Genomic DNA, 12996 nt, shown 5'->3' with positions numbered 1-12996 from the left:
TTTATTCGACTCGAATCGAATATTGTCCACGAATTCGCCGAATCAGTCGAATCGAATTTTTCATTTCTTCGCTCATCTCTACCTGCCATGCATGGATATAAATTTGATTTGTTCAACAGGGACTGGCTGAATTCTATTATTACTATTCATGTTTAGGTAGGCTGGTTTCTGTAGAATTGCCCTGTTGAATTTTTTGCAGCTTGATCAGCATCGCCATATTCTGACAGTGGGGACGTTTTTCTGCTGTCAGAATACAATAGCTCAGCTCAGGATTCCCCCATCTATCTCAACAGTGTAATAAATAATACATGCAGCGCTACAAAGGGTTAATATATATTAACACAAAGGGTAATAAGTGATGGGCTACTGGTGCTTAAATGGTGATTGAAAAAATGTCCTCATAACATGATACAATAGTCCCAGTAAGCAGTGCAAAGGTGGTCGTCTCCGTGCTGAAAGGTGTATAATATTATGCACTCACCAGAAAGCGCATAATATGCGCATTTGAGTTGTCAGACCACTCCTGGTCCTGGAAAGCTGAAACAGTGTGGATCATCTGGCAAGCTGTCACTCTGATGGGGGTACACCTTTCCTTGGCCAGCAGGGGGATTCCAGACATCCAGAGATACTCAATACCACTGATCCAGACTCCTCACCCAGGGCACTCATATGAGATATCCACCTTAAGAGAGGGGGGGGCTTGGCCAAAAACGCCCACCCCAAAAAAACACTGATTGTGTAGTATGTTCAAAAAAAGCATTTATTTGCAGAGTAAAATTGATGATCACTCACAGGGTATCCCAGGATCAAAGATGGCCGCCGGCCTCCACGAGGTGCGGAACGGCGTGACGTCACCGGCTAGGCTCCACCCTGACGCGTTTCGTGCGGACGAGCACGTTGTCAAAGGGAGCGAGCACTAGCCGGACAAAACTATATATAGTGGTTCCCGCGCATGCGCGGTAAGAGAAAAAGCCGGTGACGCCATCTTGGCCCGCTCGCGCATGCGCAAAGCATACGATAGCGGCCATTTTCTTGGTTATCGCGGCTCAGGTTAGGTAATTGTCATGCATTTTGGTGAATTCATCTCACCTGCATTGCTATATGGAAAACCAGTATGCAGGAAACAAAAAACGTCCATATTCAAGTGGATACTGGCCCTAAAGGGTGTTGTACATATTATTGCACTAACCCTGACTCCATTGTAATGGGGTTTAATGCAGGTACAGACAGGTTTACCGAATGAAATCTAGAAAGATAACAATTAACACATGACTATATATATAATTAAATGTAGTGAGGTTATAACCAAACATAAATAGAAATAAAGATAAATATAGAAATAAAACCATTTATAAATAATGGAATCATGCCTAAAAACTACCCCCTGAGCCAGGATAACTTACATTCCAAATGGTATAAAACCCTATATAAAACATGTATAAAAAATATATAAACATAAACATATGTAACCTACATAATACACATATGGATGGTAACCATATGGAAACATAAACAACCTTATTGTGTTCCCCAATCTCAAACACCCATAACTTATAAAATCAACCCATATAATGGGATTACCCTCATACTCCTTATAATATATGTATGATAGGGACAGAATCCATGAATGGGTAAAGTAAATGTAAAAGAAATGGGGGAAAGGGGAAACGCACTAGAATAAAAAAGAGGGAAACGCACTAGAATAAAAAGGGGGGGGGGAGGGGGAGAGGCCTGATAAAAAATATAAAAATGGGCTAAAACATATCAACTTGTATCAATAAAACAATTAATGTCAAGGTCTACATTCAGACCTTGAGGGAAAAAAGACTGAAGCTCATAAATTCACTTGGTTTCCAACCTGGCAACCGATCTCTTTTTGTAAGTACCCCTCCAATGTGGTTTAATAATGTCTATAGCCGCAAATTTCAAGCATTTGGGATTGTTGTTGTGGCACAGCCGATAATGTAAAGATAATGAATGGTCCTTAAAACCTTTTTTAATATTTTTTAAGTGCTCACGCAGTCTATCACGTAACCTTCTTGTTGTCCTCCCAACATATTGTTTCCCAGAACCGCACTCTAGTAGGTAAACAACATGTGTGCTATTACAGGTAATGGTGTTTTTAATTTCATAGGTCCTGTTGGTGGTATTAGACGCAAAAGTCTTCACCGGTCTCTTGTGTATACCATTATCAACACAGATCATGCACCTATTACAAGGATAAAAACCTTTATGCCCAAGGTTAAATGTTACAATTTTTGGGGGGTTCACAATGTTGGGGGCTAAAGACAACCCATGAGGATGACTTTGATGACCTTCATGGGTTATTTCTGCATCTGTCTAACCATACCACCTCTGAGATCAGAACCCTTTGGGATATTACCTTTTTGGAAAAATATATTAAGGAGGGTATGGTTCCCAGATCCTTGAGGTGGGAGGTTCCTCCGGAAGTCGGAGATGTTAACAGTGAAGTAGAATGGTTTTCATTCTTTAACAATAAAGGTTTGGATCTGTTAACATTTTTGGTGGCCAGGAAGAAAAAGAAATTAATATACTTAGACAATGAGATAAATAAAACTAAGGAAAAATTACAACCATATAAAGGGAAGGATGAATATAAAGCAGAATCTAATCGGTTAAAAACTCTCCTTGATAAAACTGAAAAGGAACAGAGAATCAAGAAAAAGAAAAAATATGGGAGAGACTGTAAAGATTATGCAAATAAAGAAATATTTAAATGGCAGACTTCCAGCCTGCCTCCTGCATCACAGACTGTAACCCAGTCGGAAGGTAATTTCTCTAGACCTTATATTCATCCTAATAAAGGTAATGCCCCACGGATTAATCCCCAAAGACACCAAAGAGAAGTAATCACAGGGTCGATAATGATAGACCCCCTATTACACCGAATTTCTCGCAAGACCAATATAATATACCCACTTTTAATAGGTATCAGGGGTTTAATCAGATGCACACACCTTTTTATGGAGATAGGAATTTTAGACCACATTCCAATCCTAATCATAATCACAATAATAATAGACCAGGTGGTAATCCAAATGGTAATGGAGGGCACCCGCGTAAACCACAACAAGGGGGCACTTGGAGAAATACTAAAAACTATAATCAAGCGAATTATGGGAATAATAATTATTATAACCAAGAAGGAGGGAGAGGTGATTGGACCCCAGGAAGGCACCAATATAACCCCAGTCAGAACTGGGGCTCATCACCAAGGAGATATCCTTCCAATAATTATGGCCCCCAGTATCGGGACCACCCACAAGCTTCTTTACAAAGGAATGAGAATTATTCCTATTCTAATATCGACCAACAATACCCTCACCCACAAAGTCATTTTTTAGGAATAGGTCCGGCAAGGAAAAGAAGCACACGGTCAGAGGAAGAAGAGGAGGAAAGAGGGTGCATAGACAACAAAAAAAGAAAGACTTAAATTCTAAAGGTATTTTTAATCTTAGTAAACAAAAATTAACTGAGAATGAATTAGACCTCCTGAATAAGGGGCTGAAATTTGCCCCAAAAGCTAAGCTCAATAAATTTGACACATATATTGACATTCACAAATTCACGAGGAAATTAGCTATGAAAAGGTACTTTCTGAATGCCCCTCCCACGAGTATATCCTCTAACCCTGCCAATAGTATTTTTAAGCATTCAGGCCTTAAGAATGCTTCCCTGTTTAATCCTCCAGCCCACTCATATGTTAATGTTTTTAAAAGTTCAGTATTAACAGACCTAGAAAAAATTAAGGTCAGAAATAGAGACAACTATAAACACAGGGATTCCCTGGTAAAATCATTACTGGAAGAAAAAGATCTTGTAGTGCGCCCAGCGGATAAGGGCGGGGGTGTAGTTATTATGGACAAGACAGACTATGTCAAGCAAGTATACCTTATCTTAAATGATAAGAATACCTACCAAACTCTTGATCGAAACCCTCTGGTCCCATATAAAAAATCATTGAGGAGTATTATCAATAAAGGCTATGATATGGGCATTCTAACCAAAAAGGAAAAAGATTTTTTGTGCCCTATCTCACCCAAATTACTGGTCCTATACTGCCTGCCAAAGATACATAAAGATCTGACTAACCCCCCTGGGAGACCCATAGTGAGTGGCATTGGTTCTTTAAGCTCGAAGATTGGGGAATACATCGATCAATTTTTGCAGCCTCTTGTGGCCAGGACACCGGCGTTTCTAAGAGACACTAAGCAAATGCTTATAGACATTAAAACTATCAAGTTGGATTCTCCTACATATTTGGTCACAGCAGATGTGTCAGCACTTTATAGTAATATCAAACATGATGATGGAATGGCGGCAACAGATTTTTACCTTAATATGGCCACAGACATCCCTCCAATACAAAGAACATTTATTTTAGACCTTCTTAAATTTGCCATGACACACAATTACTTTTGGTTTGGGAACGAATTTTATTTACAAACTACTGGTGTCGCTATGGGCGCTAAGTTTGCCCCAAGTCTGGCAAATTTATTTATGGCGAGATGGGAGGAAGATCTCATCTACTCTAGGGAATGGCCTAGTCTTTTGTTTTACCGGAGGTACATTGATGATGTGTTCTTATTGTGGCAGGGGGATGAATTCACTCTTAAGAATTTTTTTACCACATTAAATTTTAACGAATTAAATATTAAACTCTCTTATCAGTATGATCTTAAACATATCGATTTTTTAGATCTTACTCTTTTTGTATCAGGAATGGATATTTTAACTAAAACATTTTTTAAGGAGACGGACCGCAATAGTTTTATTCCACTTGATAGTTGCCATCACCCAAAATGGTTAATGAATATTCCAAAAGGCCAATTTCTTCGGATAAAAGGAAACTGTGATAATATTGAGGATTTCCACAGACAATCTATAATTTTAAAAGAGAGGTTCTTGGAAAAAGGGTATGATGAACCTTTTTTGACCAAAGTAATAGAGGAAGTACAAAACACAGATAGAAATGAATTACTCAAGCCCACTACAGCTGCCAATAATAACATTATCTGTCCCTTTATTACAAACTTTAATACCCAATATAAAGATGTTTCCAAAATAATTAAGAAAAATTGGTCCATCCTTTTGAATGATCCATTATTGAGAAAAGTACTACCCGACCGTCCGGAGATTATTTTCCAGAGAGCACCCCCCCTCAGGTTGTCTTTAGCCCCCAACATTGTGAACCCCCCAAAAATTGTAACATTTAACCTTGGGCATAAAGGTTTTTATCCTTGTAATAGGTGCATGATCTGTGTTGATAATGGTATACACAAGAGACCGGTGAAGACTTTTGCGTCTAATACCACCAACAGGACCTATGAAATTAAAAACACCATTACCTGTAATAGCACACATGTTGTTTACCTACTAGAGTGCGGTTGTGGGAAACAATATGTTGGGAGGACAACAAGAAGGTTACGGGATAGACTGCGTGAGCACTTAAAAAATATTTAAAAAGGTTTTAAGGACCATTCATTATCTTTACATTATCGGCTGTGCCACAACAACAATCCCAAATGCTTGAAATTTGCGGCTATAGACATTATTAAACCACATTGGAGGGGTACTTACAAAAAGAGATCGGTTGCCAGGTTGGAAACCAAGTGAATTTATGAGCTTCAGTCTTTTTTCCCTCAAGGTCTGAATGTAGACCTTGACATTAATTGTTTTATTGATACAAGTTGATATGTTTTAGCCCATTTTTATATTTTTATCAGGCCTCTCCCCCTCCCCCCCCCCTTTTTATTCTAGTGCGTTTCCCTCTTTTTTATTCTAGTGCGTTTCCCCTTTCCCCCATTTCTTTTACATTTACTTTACCCATTCATGGGTTCTGTCCCTATCATACATATATTATAAGGAGTATGAGGGTAATCCCATTATACGGGTTGATTTTATAAGTTATGGGTGTTTGAGATTGGGGAACACAATAAGGTTGTTTATGTTTCCATATGGTTACCATCCATATGTGTATTATGTAGGTTACATATGTTTATGTTTATATATTTTTTATACATGTTTTATATAGGGTTTTATACCATTTGGAATGTAAGTTATCCTGGCTCAGGGGGTAGTTTTTAGGCATGATTCCATTATTTATAAATGGTTTTATTTCTATATTTATCTTTATTTCTATTTATGTTTGGTTATAACCTCACTACATTTAATTATATATATAGTCATGTGTTAATTGTTATCTTTCTAGATTTCATTCGGTAAACCTGTCTGTACCTGCATTAAACCCCATTACAATGGAGTCAGGGTTAGTGCAATAATATGTACAACACCCTTTAGGGCCAGTATCCACTTGAATATGGACGTTTTTTGTTTCCTGCATACTGGTTTTCCATATAGCAATGCAGGTGAGATGAATTCACCAAAATGCATGACAATTACCTAACCTGAGCCGCGATAACCAAGAAAATGGCCGCTATCGTATGCTTTGCGCATGCGCGAGCGGGCCAAGATGGCGTCACAGGCTTTTTCTCTTACCGCGCATGCGCGGGAACTACTATATATAGTTTTGTCCGGCTAGTGCTCGCTCCCTTTGACAACGTGCTCGTCCGCACGAAATGCGTCAGGGTGGAGCCTAGCCGGTGACGTCACGCCGTTCCGCACCTCGTGGAGGCCGGCGGCCATCTTTGATCCTGGGATACCCTGTGAGTGATCATCAATTTTACTCTGCAAATAAATGCTTTTTTTGAACATACTACACTATCAGTGTTTTTTTGGGGTGGGCGTTTTTGGCCAAGCCCCCCCCTCTCTTAAGGTGGATATCTCATATGAGTGCCCTGGGTGAGGAGTCTGGATCAGTGGTATTGAGTATCTCTGGATGTCTGGAATCCCCCTGCTGGCCAAGGAAAGGTGTACCCCCATCAGAGTGACAGCTTGCCAGATGATCCACACTGTTTCAGCTTTCCAGGACCAGGAGTGGTCTGACAACTCAAATGCGCATATTATGCGCTTTCTGGTGAGTGCATAATATTATACACCTCTCAGCACGGAGTCGACCACCTTTGCACTGCTTACTGGGACTATTGTATCATGTTATGAGGACATTTTTTCAATCACCATTTAAGCACCAGTAGCCCATCACTTATTACCCTTTGTGTTAATATATATTAACCCTTTGTAGCGCTGCATGTATTATTTATTTTAGTGTGAAGGTTTGGGGTTTGTGCCTTTCATGCTAGCTGCTTGTCATCTATTTCTAAGCGCTCGTTAATTATTTTCACTATCTCAACAGTGTGGCTGGACGAATCAAGTCGATTTTTTTTTTTGTTCAACCCATTGCTCGAATAAATAAAATATAACTCATCTACAGGCACAATGCTGAATAGCAAAACAAATCCTGGTCGTGAAGGGAGTAAAACCTTCTGGAGGTCAAGTGGTTAAGATTTTATTTAATTGAACTGTTTTCATGACATCAACTTGTTAGTACAGCATGGCTGTTCTTCCCCAGTTTCATTCCTCCCACACAGCTGATTCTGTTTGATTTAATGATTGTAATGTAATCCACACGTTATCGTATTGATCATTAGCACCTGTTTGGTATAATTGTGTGTTCATGCACTGGACTAGATGCCTGTAAAATCCTTATGCAGGCCATACATTGGTCTAATTCTGAAAGACTTTTCTTATGAAAATCGTAACTAAGAATTTTCCCATGAATTTTCGCACCATTAGTGGGCTCCAGCATCAGCCAATTTCTGTGCACCCATCGAATTAAAGTGATCGGACGTGTTTGAAAGTTTTTGAAAAACAAACGATTTTCTAATCCACGGTGGGAGAATCATGTGAGAAATATAATCGAAAAGAAAAGAGCATGAGCTGTGACCTCTAAAGAAAACAAGATTCCCGGCCACGAAAATTATTTTCTGTAGCAACATGAGGTGAAATTGAAAGATTGGTTGTGTCAGGGACTGCGGGTCTCGCCGCGGCACGCAGGTCTGCGCATGCGCAGATTGCCTAGGCGCACTAATGTGCAGGCACTAGGTCCTGGGCGTCAGCGGCGGCAATTTCGGGCGCGCGCCTGGCACCAATGGTGGTGCAGGGCGCACTATTTAAACTGGCCAGGTGGTGATCAGGTCGCTATAAAAAACAAGAAGCGCACCAGCCTTGCGCATTACCTCAGCGACCAAAATTTATTACTTGTAAAAAACATACTCACAAACAGCGAATAAAATCAGGCATGTAAGTCCTCTCAGGGACTTGAAAATAACATGAGTCCCATCAGGGGAATAGGTGTTCAGTACAGCTGTACTGAACACCTATTCCCCTGATGGGACTCATGTTATTTTCAAGTCCCTGAGAGGACTTACATGCCTGATTTTATTCGCTGTTTGTGAGTATGTTTTTTACAAGTAATAAATTTTGGTCGCTGAGGTAATGCGCAAGGCTGGTGCGCTTCTTGTTTTTTATTTCATTTTACAGTGCTGATTGGGCTTCCCCAGCCTTGGTTTGGAGCTGCACAGCCCTTTATGCAGTGGTGTTCGTTCTCCCCAGGCCTGGTTCCATCTTGTGCCACCTGTCTGAGTCTTGGAGCGCAGGAGAATTCTTTTTCGTTTTTCCATGGTGATCAGGTCGCCACAAGGTCTAGTTCCTGTGTTTCTGAAGTGTTCCTGTTGCCGATCCTGCTTGTCCTGATTTGTTGACCTTCTCCTGCTCTGACCCCCGACTCATCCCTGACTACTCTTCTGCCTGTTGTTATATCACTAGTGGAACCCCCGTTGCTGAACCTTGGCTCATGACCTGGCTGCTCTCTGTCTACTGCTTGGTACCTATCTGTCTCCACCGTTACCGACCTGGCTAGTCTGACTACGCTCATTCCTGACTGTCATCCATCCATCCCGCTCTGGACCTGGACTTGTCAGTCTCTTCATATCAGGCTCAACCCCCGCACATACCCTCAGCGGGACCCCTCTACCATAGTCGGGTGCACTCAGGGGTCGCGACCTGGTTTCAGTCTTGCACCAAGTCCATCCCCACCATCAGGGGCTCTGGTGAAAAGGCAGACTGGGACTTAGACTCCGTGTCCTGGGGAATCCCGTTCTGTGGATCACTAGAGATCCCGCCGGGCGGTGTCTGACAGGTTGGTTGAATTTCGAAATCAATGATGGCTCCGTCTGATTACAAAACGCACAAAATTTCCGATTTTCTAAAGAAAATTTGTTCAGAATTTGACCCGTGTATGGCCTGCCTTAATTGGAAGAATTGATGCTGTTTTAAAGGCAAAGAATGGACACACCAGATTTTAATTCAATTCAGTTTTTTTTAATTATATACACTCTGTAGGTTGTTAATTGATAAAAAGCATCCTCACTTTCCAACATTTTTTTGACAAGTGCCCAAGAGCCCCTTTACACTTAAGCATTCCATGGCATGTGTGTTAATGAATGTGCATTAACATGTGTTGCGTATAGGCAGCCCATTAATTATGAAGATAAAAAAAATGACATGTACCTTTTTTATCAATGCAGCACACCACAACGCACTGGTGCGGTGCACTGGGCTCCACTGTATAAGGAATAGTACAACAACGTACTGCAGCAGGTACGTTGTCATGCATTGTGGCAACTCGTACATTGCCAAAATGCATGAGTGTCAATGGGCCCTCAAACGTTTTCATATATAAATGGTTAGCACTTCCGCCTGGCAGTACTAGGGTCGTTGGTTCAAATACCAGCCACGGCACCAGGGTTTCCTCCGGGTACTCCAGTTTCCTTCCACACTTCAAAGACATGCTGGTAGGTTAATTGGCTCCTGTCTAAATTGCCCTAATATGTGTATGTATGAATGAAAGTTAGGGACCTTAGATTGTATGCTCCTTGAGGGTTAGGGACTGATGTGAATGTACAATATATGGGTAAATTGACGGTGCTATATAATTACCTCAAATAAATAAATAATATATACACTCATTTGTGTTATTTATATATTTATGTACAATTTTTGTTGAGCCACTACTCATGTTGTTTTATGCCAACTTTCATCTTTATATCACATCAATTTTTTATCCATGCTAATTCAATGTATATTTACTCGTTGTTAATGTAGATTTATATTTAAAGCCACATTTATGTAAGTATACACATCTTCCTTTTACAGGGTAGTTAGTATAGGAGTTAGAAGGTGGGTGGGAGTAGGAGCGGACTGACAACTCATGGGGCCCCCGGGCAATAGGGGATCATGGGGTCCCTGTGTCCTTGCCCAAACTCAAAAAAGCCTAAGAAAAAGGTACCAGGGGCATCTCATGGGGCCCCCTACTGACCCCGGGCCCTCGGGCAGTGCCCGAGTTTCCAAATGGTCAGTCCACCCATGATTTATGATGTTTTATGCATAGTTAGTTCTAACTCAGGCTTCTACTTTAAAGCTGAATTTAAAACATTTTTTATGTTTATGCATTTCCTGCTTGTATTTCTCTTATTCCAGTGTGAATTAAAAGCAAAGACCTGATCAGGGCTACCAAAAAAGCTGCTGATCATGCCTTTGCTTTTAATTCACACTGGAATAAATACCATTGTAGGTCCAGTTCACTTTATTTCCAGTCAAGTCCTTCTGAAGGGGGCACTTAGACCCCCAAAACGCATTGGCTACTTCTCGAATTATACCTCCAACTTTAATGGAATAAAGTTGTATCTGGACCTCTTAGCAGTGGTGTGGTGCTTCAATGTCAACTCTTCTTACATTACACTACAAGCCAGGGAGACTGTGGAGATCCTCTGGGGTGTAGAAGCCACCTGCCCATGAAACAGATTATTTACACCAACATTAATACCTTTAAGATAACAATACCAGTAGAGTGTATCTGCACATCCATCGCCATCTTTCCGCTTTTCTCAGCAGTTCTGTGAAGATGGCACTGCTGGGCATCTTCCAATGTGGAAGGGAATTAAGCATGATGTGTCTTTCATCTGCTGCATTAAGTTTCCTTGGTAGACCATTGGTTCTACGGTCCCCAGTGTTTTTGTGCTTATTCAAAAGAGCTTGAACAACACATCTTGATACCCCAGTCTGCTTTGACATTTAACAATGAATGATTGAATGAATGAATGAATCATGTTTTGCAATGAACATATACAAGATCAGATGTAAGTATACAAAATATCCCCCAATTGTGTATAGATGGAGATGGTTCATGTCAAAGCTAGGAGGGAAATAATATGTGTACCAAGGCTTCTGGATAGTGCTAAATATTTGTCTGACCTATCTGTTAGCAGAGCCTCAATTTCTCACAAAGCATTATTTGGCTAATTCTGATTAAGTTTGGCTATAGAGAGAACAACAGATTTCCACACCTTACATGGGTTGAATTCCGAAATAATTTTCTTTAAAAAAATCACTCAAATTTCATACCATTAGTGGAGCATCGGCAGATTTTTGAATGACCATCAAATTTGAGTGATCGGGCATGTCGAAAATTTTTTGAAAAACAAACAAATTTTTAATCAATGATGGGAAAATTGTGCAAAAAATATAATCGATCAAGAAATGCACATGGGCTGTGACCTGGAAAGAAAAGAAGATTCCCGGCCACGAAAATTCTTTCCTGTAGCAACATGAGGTGAAATTAAAGGCTTAGTTGGTCAAATTTTGAAATCAATGGTGGCACCATCGGATTACAAAATGCAAAAAATTTCTGATTTTCTAAAGAAAATTTGTTCAGAATTTGACCTATGTCTGCTTCACAGCTGTGAGATCATGAAACAATAAATTAAACTGAACTTTAAGAAGCTTGGACTGGATAAGAAGTGCATATTCTGCATGTGGCGAGATCCTAAAGCATTTGAAGAGCGAGGGCCACTTTAGTAATTTGGTAACCGGTTGCAGGCCACAATAAAATGAAATAGTTTCTAATTTAAAAAAATTTCAATAGCATAATGAACATTATCCTCCAGTAACTGCTGAATTCTGGTGGGAGGGAGAGGAGGAGAAGCTGGATTTCAGTGGAAATACATAGAGGATTGGTTCCTGTGTATGCCACCCTTCCTGTCCAAGTGTAAAACAGAATGTGATAGAGAGGCCACTTGGGCCCCCTGGAGCATGGCGAAGGGTTGCCCTTATGACACCTGAAGCTACTCCAGTGGTTGGGGGATACAAACAAACTATGGAGTTTTACTGCCCCCCAAACCGCAAATGTAAACAATCCATTACTGTCGTGAGCCCCCTATAAGGCTGCTGTCAGACTGATGTGCTGCAGTTTACCCACACCTGTGGCTTTCCTGTGAATTAGCTGAGCTTTGCTATAGACTTCTTTTATATCTTGCAGGTGTGGTGTACTTTCTGAAGGCACACCAAAACTCGCATTTAGGAGTTTTGGTGAGCGCGCACAAAACTCACAGGATATAACAGAAGATAGGAAAGCCACAGGTGCACTGCACTACATGGATGTGGATCAGTGTGGAAGCAGCCTAATAACCCTTTTTTAAAAGTACTAATATATGCCCATTGCAAAACTATGTGATGTTTAATAACTTTTTCTCTTCCAACTTCTGATGGCATTGCAAAGCTGCTAGAAAAGTACAAGGTGAAGTGCACTTGGTTTCACTCCACCTGGGACAGGAGCCAGCACTACAGAGGAAGCATCAGCTTTTGAGGCCCCTGCTCCCTGGGCAGCCGCGTGCTTTCTCTGCTCCTGGCTCCATACACTTTGATGCTCTGAGATGACAGGTCGGCAACCTGCAATCTGGCTGACCCGCCATCCCATAGCATGAGCTCATGGGCCACATCAGAGGGCTCCGCAGGCCACAGATTGAGCACACCTGTCCTAAAGCCTATTAGTGTAGTTGGCAGTGTATATGCCTCTACCCAGAATTAAACTGCTTCATTTATAAACCTGGCAGTGAGATCCATTACAGTAGAATGTTTGAGAATCACAATGTTTCTAGGGAATCAGCAAACACTCTCTTGAACTCACTCTCCCAAAAATCCCTTCAACAAAAATCTATCAAAGAAATAAAAATATTGTTT

Source organism: Staurois parvus, unplaced genomic scaffold (assembly GCF_062004578.1).
Source record: "Staurois parvus isolate SC_StPar_1 unplaced genomic scaffold, SC_StPar_1.0 ptg000059l, whole genome shotgun sequence".
Lineage (NCBI taxonomy): Eukaryota > Metazoa > Chordata > Amphibia > Anura > Ranidae > Staurois > Staurois parvus.
This window is presented reverse-complemented; position numbering follows the sequence as displayed.